This window comes from Bactrocera latifrons, unplaced genomic scaffold (genome assembly GCF_001853355.1).
Source record: "Bactrocera latifrons isolate USDA-ARS-PBARC rearing strain unplaced genomic scaffold, ASM185335v1 scaffold_74, whole genome shotgun sequence".
NCBI lineage: Eukaryota > Metazoa > Arthropoda > Insecta > Diptera > Tephritidae > Bactrocera > Bactrocera latifrons.
This window is the reverse complement of record NW_017537423.1, coordinates 180,522-202,245: the sequence shown is the minus strand read 5'-3', so window position 1 is coordinate 202,245 and position 21,724 is coordinate 180,522.

The window sequence follows — 21,724 nt, the reverse complement described above, 5'->3', positions numbered from 1 at the left end:
TACTCCTTTCACTGCTTTCTGCGGGAAATTTATTTTAGTTGTGGACAATTGCTGTATTTTTTAGCAAAGGGTTTAAGGATACGGCAGAAATTGTGTAAAATAAAATGTTTTTTGTATTTATTTTGAAAGGGTTTAAAAGCGAGTGATGTTAGCAAATTGGTGTGACCTTGTACTTTTTTATCATGTCTAAAATGCGTTTGAAGTGTGAAAGTAAGAGTTTTTGGAACTAATCATATTTTTTTTCAATTCGATCCACCAAGTACAGGCAGGTCCTTCGCCACCTAATCACTTCAACGTAGTGTCGGTCTTCTTCTTCCTCTGCTTCCACCGTCACGTACTTAATCGAATGCCTTCAAAACTGTAGTGATCTCGTCCATACGAACAACAGGATCTAGTGAGCGCAGCCGCTGCCTCTTGATTCGATGAACTATGTCAATGTCGCCCTATATCTCCTACAACTAATAATTTGCAGATCTTTTTTCGCTTACATCAATCATTCACTCCAGCACTAATATTTTCCGGGTTCATTTGCTCATACTTTACTCATTATTTCGTCTTAATTTTCCAGGAGTAAACAGCAAATACCGTTCTTACTATGCGATAATGGCAAGTTGAGCAATTCCCTCTCCTTCCGTTCTTAAACAATTCAATTAGTTTTAATACAATGCCATCATAACTCATTCTGGTTCACTGCGTACAGTCATCCGCCATTCTCCCACACACACGCACTATTCCAAAATATTTGCGAACACTTGCAAGACAGTTGGCCACTTGGTCGTCTAGCGATGCAAATTGCTTCCTGCAGCTAAAAGGCTATAAGCTGCTTGTCCATAAAATGGCATAATTAGGTCAAGGATTACTTACGTCTGAGCCGACAGCTTTTGGGCTGCTGCTATAGGATAATAATTAACGAGCATTTACATATGAACAACCATTGCAATGCCTGTGTGTATGTGTCCAAGTAGTTCCAGAGCCGAGTATGGCTTGAGTGGTGTAATGCAAAATTTTCGTGTTTGTTGTAAATCCTTTAAGAGTTTTTGGTAACTGTAAGAACCTGAGCCGACCTTAATCCTTACACACACAATTTTTTCCTACTTTTTATGTAAATTACTTGTCTGTTTCCGTTTTTTGCTTTTATGTTCAGAGGTCTTTCCTGTTTTTTGATGCGCTTATGTAAATAACGGAAGTGGAAGAAGCTGTATTGGCCAATTGTAGAATATTGCTATGCCTTATTCATATTTTTTGAAGGACTTTCGCATAAAGACAATTCATTAAACACAGTTTTTGAGGAAATTTACATAAGTAGTTTGGTCCGAATGGACGAAAACACTCCAGCTCTGAAAGTATTCGACGCCGTACCCGGATGCAGAGGAATAGGAAGATCTTTATTTATCAATATTTTAAAAATAAGAAAACACTGGCGCGCTGGTGTTAACTCGGTTAGGCCAGTATAGAAGAATAGTAAATAACAAAAGGGCTTAGATCGAAACACTTGACCCAGGAATGCTGAGGTCTACAAATCAGGCCTCCTCAACTGACTGAAATTTCTACCGGGCGACTGACTTTTTTGGAAAGAAGTCGCCTAATTCATTGAATGGGAGCAGTTCTTATCCTAATTTGAGCAATTTAGCATGGTGGAAGAGCATTTTTCGGCTTGGTAAGCCGTATGAACGTTTCTGCCTCTATAGCCTTGCTTTCTTCGGAAGTCCAGAGTTTTGATTCTTCTTTGATTTATTTCTTATGTGTACCAGTGGATTCAAGTTTCGTTGACGGTTACAAAACGAGGCAGTAAATCCTTGGGATTGCGTTTAAATATTGTCAAATACTGAAGTTGTGTCATAGTTAAGCTTCTTGGCGAAAGTGAGCTCTCTCATTTGCATTTCGGCGACAGCCTTGTCTATGTGCGATATACATAACTAATTCGAGCTTTGGAGTAGTCTACAAACTTAGCTATCGCGTGGCATTCAATCGGTAGTCTGTCAATACGAAATCATGGACTTTTGTCAAGTCCGTTTTTCTAAAAACCGCGGACACTTACGTTTCCGTACGAGGTGAAAACAAAATTAGGAGACCTATTCAGATAGTACCCTTGTAGTCTTGCTAAGTAGTTATCAGTGCGCTCTCCTTCAGGCTCAGTTTCTTTGGTCAAGAAATATCATCAAAGGAGAAAACAAATGTCCTCGAAGACGGTTTTGGAGGAAAATAAAACGTTTTTCCAAAAAAAAAAAAAATCCCAAGCCCACTGCTATAGTTTATTTGTAAGTAATCCATGCCTTAACTTTTTCAATATGTATATCACTTATTATTTAATACGACATTTATTATTTCCTAGTATCACTGATTAGTCGCATAAGTATGTAAATAGACCAAAATTTTAATGGTGAGAAAAGCCAATTTAAAATCAATAAAATCCGGGCAATGTTATCAGTTGCATTTTCAAATTTGTTGACAAATATTACAGAATGAAATGTTTACAGAAATTCATCCGCAAATAAGTGCGTACATAAACTGAAAATAATATGCATTTTTGTAAATAAAAGTATATGGAAAAAGCGATAGTTTTGCTTAGACGAAGCGACGCTGACGCTTATCAAATTCAGTAGACAAATAAACAACGCAAAGTGCATACGGTTGCGGTCATGGCGGAGATAGGGAGAAGTGGAGATTTGCTAGAACTAAACTATAACTCTGTTTTCCTGTAACCGAAGAGCAAAAGAACACTCGCTAAAATAGAGAAACTTACTCTAATTGTACTTTAAAAAATGTTAACTGCTTCCAAGCTCAAAATTGTCGTGAGTCATTAGATCGCAATCTTGACCTCATTAACATAAATCCACCACGGCCTTCTCTAAATTCCCTTTGAAATACAATTTTTTATTGCAAACCAGCGCGATAGACCACTAAAATGGACAATTTATATTATTTTCCAACTTGGAATGCCTTAAACAAAATATTGGAGAATGTGTAATGTCCCTGACAATAAATAAAGCACGAACAATTTTCAGATGAAGTGTTGAAAGGATTGTCCAAACTGCATGCTGAGTAAAAAAATTAAAAAAAAAACTGCTTCTTCTTCTAACTGTCGACAAAAAAAAAACAAAAGCAAAATATTAAAAAAGGAAATATTTTGAATTGTGTAATAGAACAAGACCATAAACGATGCCCATCCCCTTGAACACTACTGTAAAAAGACTGCCGGCAACCCGTTAATGGCCACGCACCAATCAGCGCTAATTTTTAATATATGACAGCAATCCTTTTAAGCCTGTTTCCGCGTAAGAAGTGCTCGACGAAGTGAAACAAAACGAACGCGACCAAGCAGGGGAAAAAACACTAAAATCGGTTTGTAAAATATTTAGACGGAATGCTTTCACTACCTTACCAACAAAGCCGGACAAGGTCAGTTAAAGGATTGCACAAAAATTGCATGTTCTTTGACGAGCGAACCTTAAAAAAAAAGTGTGGCTTTGTTTCGACTTAATGGTTTGGGTAAACAATCCTTACTCGCTAGGTTGCGCTGGTTCGCGGAATTTTTCATGACCTTTGTATATTTATAGGTCTCGGTATTGGTAAAGGACCACTTTTTTTTAAAGTAGTGGGTTGACAAATGATTATTGTTTTTTATTAGCCAAAGGAAAGGCTTGGTGTTCCTAAGAGTAGAATGAAAATTTTTTGTAGCAATGATTTTCCGAAGGGGTTAAAGGAAAGTCATTGCTAGAACGCTAGAACAATTTTTCATTCTACTCTTAGGAACACTAAACATTTCTTTAAAGGAATATTTATAAGTGTACTGAAATACAATAAATGTAGGTAGAATATGTAAATTTGCGTGTTAGCACGGGCAGTCTAAAACCAGTAATTCATTTTTGAATTCATTGTTATAAGACTCCGTATATATCCACATTGGAGTCATAAGTTCAACACCGTTATATTTATATAAAAATTACATAGGAGCACTCAAAACATAAAACTCTTGGAGCATGAAAGTTATAAAGGAAAGCAGTAAGCAGATCTACCTTTGTTTTCAAGGGTTTACAATTTAAGTTGTGCAACATATAGGAGCTTTAAGAAATCAAAACGCAAAAACATTTGCATAACTTAGTAAAACAGCAATCCGAAACAGTACAGAAATGTGGAACACTTCTTTCGAATATTTGTGGAAAACTCAGAAAAAATTTTAAAGTCAAGTAATAATCTCTTGTATGAAAGAAATTTGGAAACTGTTATTACATAAATCACTTTAAATTGTGTTCTATCGAAGTAGAGACTTCGGAAGTGTTCGAAAGTATGATAGGTGATCAGAAAAGCTTTTAGTAGTTGAGCTTTCATTATATGGTACCTGGAAGTGGTGGCTGATAGAAGGGGAAGTCGAGCTCTGTGTTCAAAAGGACGAGTGAAACAAAGATAGCTCAGCTTTTCATAATCTTTAAATGAAGCAAATGAAGAAGAACGTATTTATTGATAATATCGTGGAAGTTGGTGGTCAGGCGGGGTATTAAATAGGAGTTGATAAGATTATTATTTTAACGCATATCGCAAATTCAGGCCAAATGAATATTGATTTGTTTAGTTTTAAAATTTTACATGGCTCAAACATACGACCCTAACGGTAGGGATGAGCATATACCTAACAAAATATAATCCAAATGTATTTATGTTGTTGTGTCTTTGCATTATTTTAGTACAACGCTCAAACACCCACTTTGCTCTACTTAACTACTGCCACACATTTGCAATTATATTCAAACATTTAGCATTTAAAAAGGATTAAGGGTTTCAGAGAATATCCTCATTCACAGAAAGCATTTTGCAATTTTGCGCTCTAAGGTCATGTGACAAAACGTTTCGCTAAGCCAAAACAGGCTTTTGCAAATACATTAGCTAAAACTAGTGCAAACCTGGTGCAGCCTCACCTCGAATCCTTTCTCGCGTTCAACGTAATTGTGAAAATCTTGGCGTACACAATTTTCTTCTACTAGTACCAAAATACACTTCGTATTGTAAACGTTGTGCGGCACGCCCCCATACAAAATAAAATTACCTAGTCACAGACTTAATGCTACTCTTAATTTGTTGGTTAGCTGTTGTTGTTTTCGAATTTGTTGCGTTGCTGTGTTGTGCATCTTACGACATAATGGTCTGTGACAAATTTTATACAAAATTCCCTCGTTATAACCCGATATATATAGTGCAGTTAGGCACTCAACTCGTCCTTAACCAAGTAAATCCTTTCACACCGTACATAATCAGAACAGTTCGTGAGTTTTCCACGCACACTCCTTCGTCTATGCTATCAGCCGCTCTTCGTGGCTCGCGCATCAAGGTTCTAACAAGTTAGGAGCGCTGCTCAGTAATCGAATTTGTGTGTCTGCTCGGCGGCAAACTTAGTTTGTTGTATATAATTGTTATCTGATAATCACGCCCGCCGCCTAGACACCTTTTCAAGGTGAGTGTTCCACTCTGTATTGATATATTTAATCCGTGTTTTAAAACAATTCCAATAAACTGGCTTAATCCCTCAACGGAGTCTATACAGCTTACATATCTTGCTGCTGTAAGTATTCATAGCCAGCGAAGACAGGAGCGCAAAGTAGATTCGATAAATACCCAAGATGTAGATTTTAAATTAGAGAAGGCTGAATGCTTACGATATTTAATGACCACTTGTATGTAAGCCGGTGCGTTAATCTACATAATTTCAAACTTTCCTTGCAGATCTTACATTTATTATCTTAAAAATGTCGCGTCTTTTTAACAGCGCAATGGCTACGTACGATTGAAAGTCAACACAGTGACTAAAAATGTTTTTTTACTCCAACATTGGGGGTTTTAAAACCCACAGTGTACAGGAATAGAAAGAGGAAGTATCTAACCTCAAAGCAAAAAAGCTTACTTATAAACAGTTCTATTAAAGCAGGAGCCAGAATATCTCACTGATCTAGAATCTGTCAATCACAGTGTCATCTGAAATAACAATACCAGAAATTTCACAATTTTTGGACCCACATAATCATTAATAAATGGCTTCTCCAGGAGATGTAAACTTTCTACGCATATTCGTACAAAACAAGAAAGAAACTCTTAAAAAAGCTATAACTAAAAATTCGGCTAGGGAATCGACTATATCTCTCGCAGCCTGACACTAACCCGAACATCACTGGCATGTGGATGTAATGGAAAACATGAATACAATATCTCTTTCTTCCTATTTTGGGAAAGGATGATCGATTTCAACGGCCTTTTTTCTCAGCCAGGTCAGAAATGTAATACCAATCGTAATAAGGAAGCCGTCTTAACCGTGCGGCGAAATACAGCGGTTGTCCGGAAGTAATGAGGCGATTTAAAAAAATTTATTGAAACAATCGTTACAATTCTTCAAAAACTTTCAAAATAGGCTCCTAGGCGTCGCGGAAGGCATTCTCTGGAATAGCCTTGAGAACCGAGGTGCATGCTGCTTAGATCCTCTCTATTGTCTCAAAATGCTTGCCTTTCATCGACTTTTTCAGGCAGGGAACCACATCTGGGCGCCTCGGAAGCGTTGGGATGCGGGCCTTGGTTAGGTAGCTGTTCACAAGAAAGCCGTTGTGATTCGGCACGTTATCGTGTCCAACTTTCAATCGGCTGCGATGTCTTGGCGGATCCGATTGACTCTTCGTCTGAGTCTATTGAAGACTTCCACATAAACTTCAGGAAGAACAAATTCAGGTCTGAGTTCAAAACTTTGCGCACATGAGACACATTGTCGGTGTCTCTCGAAGTCGTAGGTCTCCCAGCTCGGTCTTCATCAACGACCTCTTCCCGACCCTCCAAAAAGGTCTGGTGCCACCGAAACACACCTCTTCTTGCTAAAGCAACATCTGGGTAAGCCTGCTTGATCATATCAAAAGTCTCTGTCGCAGATTTACTGGGTTTTATACAGAATTTAATCACGTATCTCTGCTCGAACGAACGCTGCATTTTCGGCTTTCCTATCCTTGTCCTGACTCTCCAGGGGCTCGGGGACAACTGACCAGCCTTGTTCTTTAGGTGAGAATGCTCTCTACCGAATCCAGTCGGTGCGCGCACGTTCCGAAATATAGTCGCGGCTGAAGAAAATCAGTCCTCTTACTTTGCCTACAAACCCTGTACATAATGCTTTAAGATATTACTACGATTCTTTTAAGCAGAGAAAAGTCCAAATTATCCTTAAATCAAACTCCACTAATTTATGTTTTGAGTAATTGGAAGTAAAATCTTCGAAGCCGTCTAGAATACAAATCTCTAACTTCGTAGCCGTTGTAGGTTTTTAGACTACAAAGGAACAAAGAAGTTTGAATAGCGATAGCTACTTAAAATCAACTCAAAATTGTAATCATAAAAATATATTATTTATAGCAAATGCACTCGGACACTAAGAAAATGCGCGTACAAATATTTCTCACAATAAGGTAATGAAAACTCAAAACGTGGATAGCTAAACAATGACAAAAGGCGAAACATAAACAGCTGTATCACTTGCCATATACATTTCAATCAAACTCTTTCAGAATGTTTTGCCATACTCATAAACATTACACACACTTAAATGGTGCGCATGCGCATAAGTGTACCGCTTGTCCACGCTTGTCACTGCAGTGCCCAGTCAATATTACAATGCGTACAGTCACACAGCTGGGATCACCAGCTACTCTCCACATAGCTGCAATGCGTCGCTAAAAACGTCATTTGGCCGCAATTATTAATCCATTTTTTTTTTCAAATTTCCATTGCAGTTTTGGTCAGTTACTCGAGCAGAGATTAGCAGCAACCGCCACGACTGTCCTATTGTCTCTCTGATTGTGCGTTTGCGCGTGTGTGTGTGTGCTGTCTTTGTCAGCACCCACAATCGTGTGATCGTAGGAGCGTAAATCATTTGTATCTGTAATTTTTTTTTGGTACGTTGGTGGTGACGGCCTTTTGTCATTGTGTCAAGCGTGGAATAGCAAATGTGAAAGATGCATTTATGCTTATTTTAGATTTTATAATTAATATTTTTGTATTTTTTTGTTTTTTTTGAGGCGAGTACAGTTTCGCACTTTTGCGTGGACGCTGGGTTTATTATTATTATTATTTTAAAGTACATACATATGTACATATATCGTTTTGGTGAATTGGAAATAGCGAACACATGTATACATACGTATGCACGTATATACTAGAATAGATGCTAGATAAGGCTGTACTTCCAGTGGAATACTGGTTCAGCTCTCTTTTTCCCTACTTAGTTGTATGCATCTGTGAGGCCTTTATCAGTTAGTCAGTCTGGACCGAGAACACAGAACTGCGCCAGTTGCCTATATCCTTTTCAAAGTCACGCCAGTGTTTATTCCTGGTGCAGACAGGTCCCTATGCACTCGCTCTTTCCATTTTATGCGTGGGCACCTTCACTTTGTCCGGCCCCCCTCAACGCTTCCGCAGCCTCCCTATAGCCCAGATGTGAACACGTAAGCTAATTGAAAGCTGATGAGATAAAACTCAAGAGCAACTTCAAATTTATTACGCCAGTATATCGGGTTTATATAAGTTGACTGTTCGATGCGCCAAGTGGACGAAGTCAGCTCATGTTAAGCTCGTAAAAATACAATGATTACTTAATTGTGTGAGTTAAGAAGGGCACATCGACAAAGTAATAACTGCATACGGCTCGCATTAGTGCAGCGCCAAATCTTTAGCTAAGAAAATTTGGTTGCAGTCGAAAAAATGGCGCCCCAAGCGAAATTTTCAAGCTATATGGTGCTATAAGAAAACAATCTTTCCAAAATATCCTCTAAAATGATCTAACGAAATTTATGCACATTAACTCCGTGCATGACTTGCTGTCATAATACATTTGAAGCGATTGCAGTTAACTATGGCTCAGTTTAGCGTCGATTTAAACCAAACATTGCATAAGAACTGCATAAAGGTAACATGAATTTGGCTAGGCAGACTATTTAAGCGTCTAATACAGCAAACAGTTTAAGGATTTTGGCTTTGCTTATGCTACTTGCGACATGCATATCTTAATCGTATTGATTTTCTACTGAATTTCTTGCGCATTAACAGTTGTAACTGACAAAATTTTCGGCAAGCAAGTATATTTGGTTAGGATGTGGCAAGTAGTTGGATGCATTGAACATGTGCATAAGCGCATAACTAAATATACTCGACTTTGGATATTGTATTGGCTGTTGTTATGCGTTTTCTAATTCCGGCTAATTGCCTATTTACGCAAAATTTTGCAAAATCATATTTTTAACGAATCTGGTTGACAAACAGTTTACGCCAAGAAGTCTTATCTTAATCTCCTCTACACATACTCAACGCAACATACATACATATGCATGGATTTGTGGCTGTTTGTGTGTGTATGCATTTTTAACAATTCTTAAAGGAAAATTTTCTGCTTATACATTTGACTGCCAACACCTGACTTTTCACAACTGCCACAATGGTCATAACTGATCTTGCAATGATATTCGAATTGCTTGTAATTACGCATTGTTAGTGTTGGCAGTTGCAACTTCTGCTTAAAAAAGACTAAAAGGCTAAAACAGCATGTAGCAGTTGTAAGTCTTTTGTTTGTTCTTTTTTTTTGGCGACATTTTTGCTTTTTTGGCAACATACATACATACATAACTTGCTGATCATCAAATCCTGCGTTCATGCTCACACACTCACATATGCATACCGCTGACCAGTGAAAACGACTCAATCATGCACACAGTAACATCATTTTTGTGGTCACTTATTTGCCTATTTTTTCGAATATCATTATTTGTTGTTGCATGTAATGCGGCGGCGAACTTTTCAAGTGACACGTCTATACAATTGTCTGTCCGCGTTCTTTCAAGTCGAATCAGCAGAAAATTGCAAGAATGCCGCCTTTAGTAGTCAGAATTATGTGTTCTTACTTGTTTAACGGTACTGTCAGTATGTGTATTTAACTTTGCAGATGTAACGGTAGTTGCATTAACTGATTACCCAGCACATTATTTGCAATTCTCATAAAGATCAACACATACATATTTATATAAAGTGTTGATGACATTTTTCCTTAAATGTATCCTTTAGCCTTATAAGTTTGCCTCCGCAAATATGTACAGAAGTAGTGGACTCTTCCGGACAAATACTACATAAGTACATATGAAGATAAGTATATGGGTAAATGTACAAAATATGATACACTAACGGAAGAACTGGATTTCTTTGTCATATGATGGTTTATATGTACATATGTATGTCAAAATGTTTGTGGGAACAAGTCCGATCTAAGACAAAGGAGAGAGAGAACCAGAGTAAACGAATCAGAGAATTTTGATTTTCTTCAACACTATTTGGGGAATATTCCATTAGAAGAACCACAACTTATTCTCCTATCAGCCAAATCTCTCGAAAGATAGAAGTTCCTTAAATAATTTGTCAAGAAATCTTCTCGAAAGATAGAAGTTCCTTAAATAATTCTCAAAAATCTTCTTTGATTTTTGTCGTGCCAAAGAAAGGTGGTCCATAACAGTTACCGGAGGGAATTAAATATATTTATAATTTCCTTACTCTCGTTAAGGTCACAGCTTTTGGAGAGATACAAGGTCAAGCTCCCCAAAGTATTAAAGTCGTTGAATGTGGCCGTGGCTTAATCTGAGTCAAATTTACTTGCTAGTCTTATATTATAAAGCCTACTCCATTTTATTTAAATACCCCGAATGACATGTAACTGAAATCAACTGCTTAACTTTATATGTAATCCAACCAAATATCTTCCACTTTTTTCTAATTTATTTGTCGCGTCGTACCACCTTGTACCAGTCGCGGTGCAGTCGCGAGAGATGCGGAAATTCGATCTCATTTACAACTCAACAAGATATGCTCCGGTATTGGCTAATTTGCTAGCACCTTTGCTCGCAATCGAGAGAAATGACGAGATTCGACTTTATTTTGATCTTGGCTAATCTATTTGCACTGCGGCTGTAATTTACCTTGTAACAGAAACAAAGTCGTTAGAGATAGAAAAGACGCGGAAGTTCGAACAATAAAAACACTGTGATGGAACTATTGGCGTATATACTACAAAGACCAGTTATTAATTTTCAGATTTCGTTCCTTAAGTTTTATCTTTAATAAGTGTCTTGTAATAGACTCTTATTTTCTTGAAACAATCCTTATTAAAGTATTATCTCCTTAAGAATGTTTGTCTATTTATGTGGCATGAAGTGGATGAGCGATCAATCAAGGTTGTCTTAAGCAAAACAAGAGGAAAACCGTAAATGACAAAGCTACCAATTATAAGAACCCAGCTTGAGTTTAGTTTTAATTAAATTGTTTTTTTTTCTTTTCTTTTACATTTACAGAGTTATCATCGAAGTTATTCGTTACTCTGAGGACAGTTTTGCATGCACTACGCCTTTCTTTTAAAATTACGCCAAATTATGAGCGCGCAGTATGTGGTAATGAAGATGAGAATAACAAGTAATTATGCGATTAAAATCTCATTTTCATTGTTGACACATCTTTCAGACTCAATTCGTGGATTATTATAAAGATAAAAAAGGGAATTTTATAAAAAAATAATTTAAAAAAATGGAGAAAGATACTCCATCTAGATTAGATGAGATTTTGCTTTCGGAAAGTTTTTGAGTTTATGTTTTAAAAACCGAAAAGGTAGAAGAGACAGTGGAATTCAGAAGTCAATATATTCTTTAGTAAGAAAGCAAATCCTTTCCAGATTCGAGTTTTGCGAATAATTAGATTGGGTTTCAAGGCTAAAATGCGAGTAAGACAAACATAGAACATGATTTTTTTTGTAAAAGCTTGCATGAATCTATTACATTGAGATTAATACCACCTAAACCGCTGAGGCATTCAAACAAATGGATTAAAGTATGGAAACATTGTTTTGCTGAGTTCGCCCAGAGAATTTTTTTCAATTAAGATAGATTTGTTAAATCTGTGCAAACGTAAACACAGTTCTGTTATCTAGCATAAAGAACCAATTGTAGCGTAAGGAACGAGCTCTCATTACTAATTGATTTTTAAATGTCTCCGGGCATTTTCGTAGGGAGTAAAAATCAGTTCAGATGTCAATTCGACATGACTAATGTACAACAAGGTAATTTTGATACATTTACTAGGTTTTTGTTATTAAACTATGGCACTAACTTATTTAATGATTGAGCCATCGCAAACGCATTGAACCTTTAATCATTAACTCTGCGCGCTCACATTACAGCAGGCGGTAAGGATCGTCTCTGTCGCCACATGAGCGGACACAATAATGTAGGTATGGACGATATGAATGGATGAACGCATAGAGGAATAGTCAACATGCCGCAAGTATATATATGGATCGGGTATTTGCATAAATTAACTGGAAAATTTGTCAACGCAACATTAATCATTGCCACAGGAGTAGGAATCGTAGTAGCAAATCGATGCAATGGTCAGCTTACTGCGACCGTACCGGAACTGAAATTCATTAGCGCACACTTTGAACACACAAGTCGAAATACGAAAGTAGGGAATACACAGAAAAAAACACAAAAGCAATGCGCCATAGTGTTATGAATAGTGAATTGGTTAGAGTACTACAATATACCGTTAAATAAACATTTGGCATATGCAAACACTTATGGAAATGTAAATATCAATGCAAGGCTTACAGACGCCAGGAGAAATACAGAAATGAATGTACCGGCATGTGGAGTCGTTGGCTATTGTGGTCAACTTCAACTGTCAAAGTCAAAGGATGCCTGGCCGAGTGCTGCTGTTTTGTTGTGGGCGCGCAGCTGAAAAATTATCCAAAATCCTTTTTAAACAGCCACATGGGAGACTTGAAGAAAGCATATTACAGCGAAAATAAATAATTTTATATACAGAGTTACAATAGTTGGCAGGCTGTCAATGGGGAATCAAAGCATTGCTGCTCTCACGCGCATCATTAAGGAACTAAATGCACACACACAAACACACATATAAATGAAATGTACAACAAATTGCCAGTAAAATGCTTAGAATAATAAAGTGTAAAAATTGAGCTGAATGCGCACGCGCCCTTACAATGCACGCATGCCTGTAGGCTCCCAAAGCCACAGCAAGGATTTGTGGAAAGCATTGCAGCGCTTGTGGGTAATATAAGACACAACATATTGTAATGTTATGTTGAAAGAGCGAGCTATACTGGAAAAATAACAAGCGCATGCGTTGACTTCTTTTTGTGCTTTCGCTGGTCAGCGCTAAGGTGTTAGAGTATGTGTGCACTTTCTTGAAAGGTTTAAACAAATACAAACAAGGAAATGTTGTATAAATACTTTGGTGTTGTAAAAATAATATAAATAAATTTATTCCAGGGCACGTGGTGGGCTAAGTGACCAATTCTTGCGAAGTACAAACACATATGAAGACTATGAATTGGAAAGGATAATATTATTTTTGGAGTTTATCAGCCTCTTTCCAATATTATTGCTTGTTTAAGCATTATTATTAAATTAAAACAACTTCTTCTACTCGCTTAAATTAGGACGCACACTCTGTTGTCCAAAAATTTACATGTGAAGGCAACAGCAGCCAATTGTATTCGATAGAAGAGCACATTAATTGTTTGAGTTTTCAAAATTTTAGAGAGCAACGAATCAAACAAACAACCGATATAAATCACATGGACTGGTATAATAAAACAGTTGGAATAGCAAGCGATTTTTTTTTTGTGCTGAATGTAGCTTCAGAAACTAGTCTACCTTTTATACATACGACAGGAAACGAGTGGTATCACTTGTTTCCAATTTCGTTCACTGAAATACGTTTGTGAAGATCGCGCTATTGGTGGTAAGGTATCAACCCAGGAATAAGATGAATTAGCTGCAATGTACTTGTAGAATTAATTATCAGAAAGTAACGAAAGTACAGTCCACGAAGAAGATTTTAACAGAAATGAAGAAATTCTTATAAATAAAGCGGGCACCGTGCCTGGCCAGTGCTTGGATGACTCTCGCGCCGCAATGTTGTGTGATGAAGATGGCTGGCAATTTACCATTTATAAAAAAATCTAGTTGTAGCTTACTAAAAACAAAAAATATTGGTATACATTGAAAGTGCAGGCTCCATATTCTTTTAGATTCACTACGAACGTACCATTATTGAAAAAGAGATTGTGTTAGTATTTCCGAAAATAGTAACAAGATCCCAAGGATGAATACTTTAGGTTAGTGGGTTTGAAAACGACTATCCAATTCAACGACTTTCCAATTCAATCGTGGTTTATCAAAAATGGGGCCTTATACTTATATTCACATAGACAAAACACTGAATTTTAAGAACGAATTTGAAATCCAAGTTTATACTTGACACAAGCACTTCTCCTAATATGTATGATGACAAAACAAATACGACAGTTGACACAATTTGTGGCATGTCTTTTTATTATAGCTTGGACAGCGCACACCCTCAATAGAAACGACAGATTTGTCTCTATCGAACGGTATACCGCTGCACATAAAAGTGTTTGTACGCATGGACAAAGGATATTCATAGGAGCATTTCTTATTCACAACATAGTTTGATTATATAGTATTGTTAAGAAATGTAAAGAGATCACTTACCTTGTCTTATCCCTTCCTTTTGCTTGTTTTCTGTTACAGTTTTAAGGTTTTATTTAATGTCAGCGTGTATATTATACTTCGATGTTATTAATGAAGTGTATTTACTTTCTTTTTTTACAAAATTATTCAGCAGTGCGTAAAAACGGCAAATTATATTTTTTTTTATTTTATTTTTTTTTTTTGCACATATCTTTGATCACAAATATCAGGAGACCGCAAAGTGGTCAAATAATTATTATATGAACGGCTTAAGACCAACTTAACAGATAAATAATGTACAAACACACCTGAAATATAAAAGAAAGGTTGAGATAATTAGTTTTTATTATTTACTTGAATAATTGCGGACTTCTGTTATACCGATATAAATATATAAACATTTGTTTATAAAATGTTGGTAGTGGAATTTTGAAACAATTTCACACATGTTCCGCAGTTTTGATTTCTTTTTTTTTTTTATTCATCAAAGAGATTAAGGAATAGTTGACAGGCTTCAGAAGCGAGTTATAAAATTAAAACCCGAAGTATGTAGTAAGTAAGCGACAACCTACTCGCAGGTTCGAATTTCAAAAAAAGAAAGATGACAGACTTAAGGGTTTAATTGAGTGGGAAAGATCAAATACGTAAAGCCGATTGTTCTGGGGAATACAACAGCAAACACGGTTATAGCTGAGTTAACAACAGAGCGTCAAGATTCAAGATACCAAGTGCATCCAGGTCCTTCTCCACCTGATCTCTCCAACGTAGTGGAAGTCTTCCTCTTCTTTTGTTTCCACCGACGGGTACTGCATCGAAAACTTTCAAAGTTGGAGTGATTTCTTCCATCGGGACAACATGACCAGTGCAGCCGCAACCAGACCCGAACGTCTCACTTCCTTATCTAGTCTGGAGAAAGCAGAATTAACAGTACGATTGTTGAGGCCCATGATATCAATATTTCGACGTATGCCAGCAGCTGTACACTCTTATAGAAGATGGTACCTTCTCTATCTAGCTTTGCAGCACGTATTATTTTCTTCAACTAATGGATTGAAGGAATCATACTATAGAGAGTCTTCTGGTTTAAAACCTCGCATGGCATCGAACGGCTGAAAGAGGTCCTACGCGATCCTGCCGCAGCTTTTGAGTTGCTCAACGTCAGCTTACTCAGCCAAGTCTTTCGAAGGCGGATTTAAAAACGGCGAACAGGTGATGAGTGTCGATCTTCCTTTCACGAGTCTTATACAAGTTTTGCCGCATTTGTACAAAGGTACTACTGACAGGAAAGAGAAAAGCAGTTAAAGAGGCAAAAATCCGTCTTGTGATTTCGGAGATCACCTAAGCATTTCCAGATTATTATCTTATATATCTACCTTCAGCTATCAAAAACGGAGTCGGGGTATAAGTGGGATTGAGCATTTTTCTAACTTTTTGTAACTTCTTGCTTTCTTCAAGGTTCTAAGCTTTCGCGAAAATTTGTTCAAAATTTAATTTAGTTAAGAGGGAAGTTAATTTGAAGAAATATTAAATTTTTTCGCCCTCAGAGTCACATACACACATTTTACTAAACGCAGACAGTCTTTAATCATTCAAATGTCAACAGCAGATAAATATGTCAGCGACGAAAATTCAATTGAAGAACAGCATGATAGCGAAAGAAGTTATTGGGACAAAACGCAAAGGGACGTCAAAGTAAGTACACACAATTAATGCAAAAATAGCAGAAGTATGATAAAAATAAAAGGGTTCCGCAAATCCTCCCACTGCTACCAAATTTATACTACATATAATTGCAAAAACCTAGTTAAACAATGTACAAAACTTGCCCAAAGTTGACCACAGGACAAGCGAGCCGCTCGGCGCTTAATTGCAGAGTTGCACGCAACCCTTTCGGTAATTTAGACGACTCGCATAACAGTAAAATATCATATTATCGATATCTCCCTCCCAACAAAAACACATAGTAACTGCGATTCAATCTTATAGCTGCTTAGGAAATATTACCCACCCGCATTTGTCCGCAATTGGAGTGTGACCAGGAAATCAAAATGAAGTTCCACCACAACTGTGTCGCACACAACCACAGCGTTGTTTGCACATACATATGTGCCTTTCCCAACCGCTGTATCTTGCCGCGATTAATATTTATACAACCACAATAACCCCACAACAATGCAGCCTGTGTTCCCCCTAACTCGACGCTGATTGGTTTCCTACCAAGTGTCTGTGCCTGCCGAGCCTCTCACATTTATTAATATTCTACACAACCGCATGCAATTCCTTATAGACTGTTTGGTATTATTGTTCTTATGTATATTTTACTGACATACATACATGCGTACAATTGTTTATATATATATATACGTAAACGTTTCGCAGAAATTTTAGGGGCGGATTGAGCATACGTGCCGTCTTTGACAGAGACTCTCATTGTCAATCGATTTATTTATAAAACCAAATGGAGAAAAATGGCGTTTCCAGACTTTATTTTTGGTAGGCGATGACAAAATCACTAAAACTTCAAGATGAATTCGGTTTGGTAGATCGAAAAGTTGGAAGGCTACTTTTAAATCACAAGATTCAGATAGATGGTCACCTATTAATCTCAGAGAAAATTTAGGAGCTGTCTGAGCTCTTAATAAAGAGAAAGGAAGCACGATGATAAAGCTCTCTTCTAATACTTTGAAGAATAACCAATCAGTCGACATTATAGAAAGGGGTTTGGCTAGATCTTCACAGAACAGATTATGAATAAACACATTGCATAAAATTATAACGGATAAATGGATGTAAAAGGCTGAGGTGTAATCATAGAACATATAAAATACATTTAGATCTCATAGAAGAAGCCTGTAACATCAAGGTTCATCATTACCAAATCTCATTTCGTGGAAAAAAATCCTGTAAAATCAAACACAGCGAGAAAAATATAGGAACTGTAATGATCCCTTGACAGCTATAAATGTTCGATGATTTCATAGATAAAATCTCTAAAGTCTTCATGTTTTAAATTAGGTAAGCACTTCACTAATTTACTAAAGCAGATTTAACATGATCTGCAATCATTGCTTCAGTAACGAAGATTCATGAAAAGCTAATTATTATTGAAACATCCTCCTCGAATATTTCAGGATACCTTATGATGTCATCCAACAAATAAGTTCAAAGACCTTACCGACGATTTAGTATATTTACATTACCCATAACGTTCGTCGGAGACTACATCTTGGACTTGGTGTTAGTGGAAACGAACTGTCCCCGACATAACTACACGGAAACTTAGTCAATGTACCCGGTAAGTTTGTATCACAAAGAATTTCTAGATAGCCATTCAGAAATTTTCATCTAAAGGCGCTGCGAGCAAGTATTCTACCGTCATTTTGGTGACAAATAGTCGAGACGTAATTCATCTCAAATTATTCAGGATATGAGAAAACGTACGTTTCTAGTATTAAATGAAAATAAATAGGATATTAAACCCTTTAAAAGTTGTCAAGCATTTTGGTTCCTTTTACTGCCATATTTGAATATCCCGCAATATAAATCCTTCTAATAGGTATTAATTTTAAATCTAAAACTGACACATATGATCGTTTCATTTCAATTTCTCCTATTTTGCTGAAGCCTACACCCTTTTCTAGACTTCTGATAAGAGGATGTTTTAGCATACCTTAGAACTTATCTCGTAATATTGCAAAGAATCTTTAAGGTGCAAACATTTCAATGCCCCATAGTTAATATTTAAACCAAAAATAATCTAACCTCAATTTTTGTCACTTTATGGCGAAAATGACCTTACAAGTGTACATATGTATTAGCTTATACATAAACAAATGTTTTCTGAAGAATGAACTTCACTTTCTTCATCAATGCATTTAATATTTATAATCCCTTTCTACATATTTTTAATACCCTCCAAAAAACACTTAAAATTCATAAAATTATATTTTTCAACTTCATAGAAAGTGATTTGAAAACCAACACCAACCATTCCAGTGCATGCAGTTGCCAATAAAGGATTTTGCATGCTGTTCATATTGCAGTATTGGACGTTAATCCTACTAAACAAAATCTGCATGAAGCGATTACTGATTGTTGAGGAAAAATCTCAAAAATCTCGAAAGAAAAAATGACACAAAGTGAGAAAATCCGCATGATGAGACAAAAATATGAAATTAACAGTTAAACGGTAGCTGTGGCACACTGAACGCTTACTCACACACAACCATATACGTATGTATGTATACAGTTGTACTTCCGTATTGCAGTGTGTGGACTTATAACAGTAAAAGGAGCGTATTTAGTTCCGTTTCTCGATTTTATCGCTGCGAAAAGTGCCAATTGCCACAATTGACGCTACTGTCAACAAAAGTGTGCAAAGAACACCTTTTCAACCGCATAACGGTTTGCATCGATCAGAAAGCAAAAAAATAAGTTGAAATACGTGAAACATTATCAAAAAGGACATAATGCAAAACGGTATTTGTGGGTGCATCTTTAGTCCACACCAACACAATGTAGAGCAACAATAGGAACGAGAAAGAGTGGTGTGAAAAGAATAGCGCTGAAGGGTTATTAAAGATGTGTCCAATGTGACATTTGATGAGCAAAGACCGCGTTGACAGTTAATAATGATGGTACATGCGTTGTGTAGGTTTTTATTAAAACATGTGGGAGTTTTGTGATTTTTGATTTTTTTTTGCATATACACACATACATGCACACATTAAACGGCGTTAGACGCTGCCATAATGCATATTTATGTGAGATTATAGGAATTTATATGAAGTGCTTACTGATGACTACATCATACATATGTATATGTACATATATGTACGTATGTATGTATATACAATATATGAAATACGCGGAATATTTGCAGTTGTGATGGGTCTATAACAATTGACAGCTAATAAAGCGAGAAATTGAAATTTATTCACGTTACAAATACATACATTTATACATGCGTATAAACTTATATGTTGATACACACATATGTACATATGTTATTTGTTAAAATATATAAGAAGAAGGACTTCAACGTGTCCATACGAATTCATTTGAAACAAAACTTTAACTGCAACTTTACCGAACTATAATACCCTACACAGGGCACTTCTTAAAGGATAAAAGGGCATAAAAAGATCTTTATCTTGATTTTGATTGGTTAGTTTGTGTGGCGTTGTATGCTATACCGATCCGAACTCAACAATTTTTACGGAGATAGTACCGCTGTCTTGGATAACAACCCATGCCAAATGTTATTTGTCAAATAAAGAAGTTCTCCATGCAAAGACTTGACTTTGATACAACAGTTTGTATGGCAGATATATGCTATAATGGTCCGATATCGGCGATTCAGACAAATGAACAGCTTCATGATAAAAAGAAGACGTGTGCAGATTGATATCTCAAATGCTGAGGAACTGGTTTTCCTATATACGGACGGACATGACTAAATCGACTCAGCTCTCACGCTGATCATTTATATACGTATATACTTTATATCTACATTTTCTATATATTTATAGTATAAATCTAATTCTACATTTCAACCGTATGCGCTATGCTGATTATAACGGTACACAATAGACTTTCTGACAGTCCATCATGACGAATGAGCCATGCAAAATGCCACAAATCAGTTGAAATGACAATTACTACTTTCCTATTACCCATCTAATCTACAGCGAAGCAACACTCTTCCTTTGACTGTTGGCCAAGTGGGCGTTGCTCGCCTATGAAAAGGTATAGTATGAAGATCTTTCAGTTATGATACACATGAAATATGCAGTTTTGTTCGTTTCTTCCTCAACAATAAACACACAAAGCTGAGGCGTAAGAAAGTAGCAAGTCAGTTGAGGCAAAACAAATTGCCACTTCCGCAAACTCATACATACAGACATATTTATATAGTAGGTGGGCAAACGGTGGATCAACGTTGGAGGTTTACGGTTTATTGTCTTTAACGGGAGGGACTTTTTTTATTGCTTTTGTGAAATAATTGTTTCAAAACAACTTAAAGTATTCACAAGCTGAAGATTCAATGATATTTTATACATAATTTATTTGTGGAAGAGAGGGTTGGATTCCGAAACAGATTAAAAATAATTAATATTGATGTTTCGCAACAGCATTCATAGTTCTCCAAATAGTTTTCAAGAATACTGCAGCGGTGATCCATTTCGAATAGCTTAAGTAAAAGGATGCGGACTACTTTTCAGACTTCAGTCCAACAATCACGATACCTCTGATTATTTTCGATTTTTTTTTTTTAATTTTAAAATGATTGATTGAATAATAAAATTGAATTGAATTAAAAAGGGGGATGACAGCCTGGTTGACCCCTTTTGTCCCTGTTCATACTCCCTCTAGCAAGTAAATGCGATTCTTCCGGGCTCGCGCTTTTATATTTCGCTACCGAGGTATCTGAGGTTTTGCACTGCGACCTATGCCCAGCACTCTGAACAATTCCAGGGCATTGCTTGGCGCGATGGGGATAATGTGATCCAAGGCTCTTGAGCCTTCTTCTACAAATTGCTGGACAATCGTGAAACAGGTGTTCTGGAGTTTCCGATTTCATGTCGCAAAACCGGCAGTTTGCACAAGATGAATGCCCATGTTAGACAAGTGTTTCTTGAGCCTGCAGTGCCTAGTAGAGAGCGAGACAAGAAGACCGAATTTGGCTCGAAGCAGGTTGATCATATCTCTAAACCTTGCTAGATGGGAACCTCCCAAAAGAAGCGCATTCCTGTTGCCTGCTGCCAGTGCCGTTCTTTCCCCACTCTCTCTTTCGTGCAGAACAACCCCTTTATGGACTCTATGACCCCACAGCAATGGATGGTTCTGGTCTCATTATCCTGGAAGCCGCTCATTGACATCTAACCCTTTATGCATCGACACTCAAATCAGGTGTACACATGTTGCCAACAATGAAACAGGTATTATATCTTTCTATATAAATTTAAGGAAATAATCCACCACTGAACCAGGAACTACATACAACTACTTACAAATCGTTGAAAATCCAAAGACTAAACGGAAATTGCCCAAAAGAGACATATTAGGTTGTCAAAAAAGTCTTGCGGTATTTTTATTGAATTTTCAATTGTTCATAAAATCTTTTTTGATGACTCATGCCCAGCTCTTGACCGATG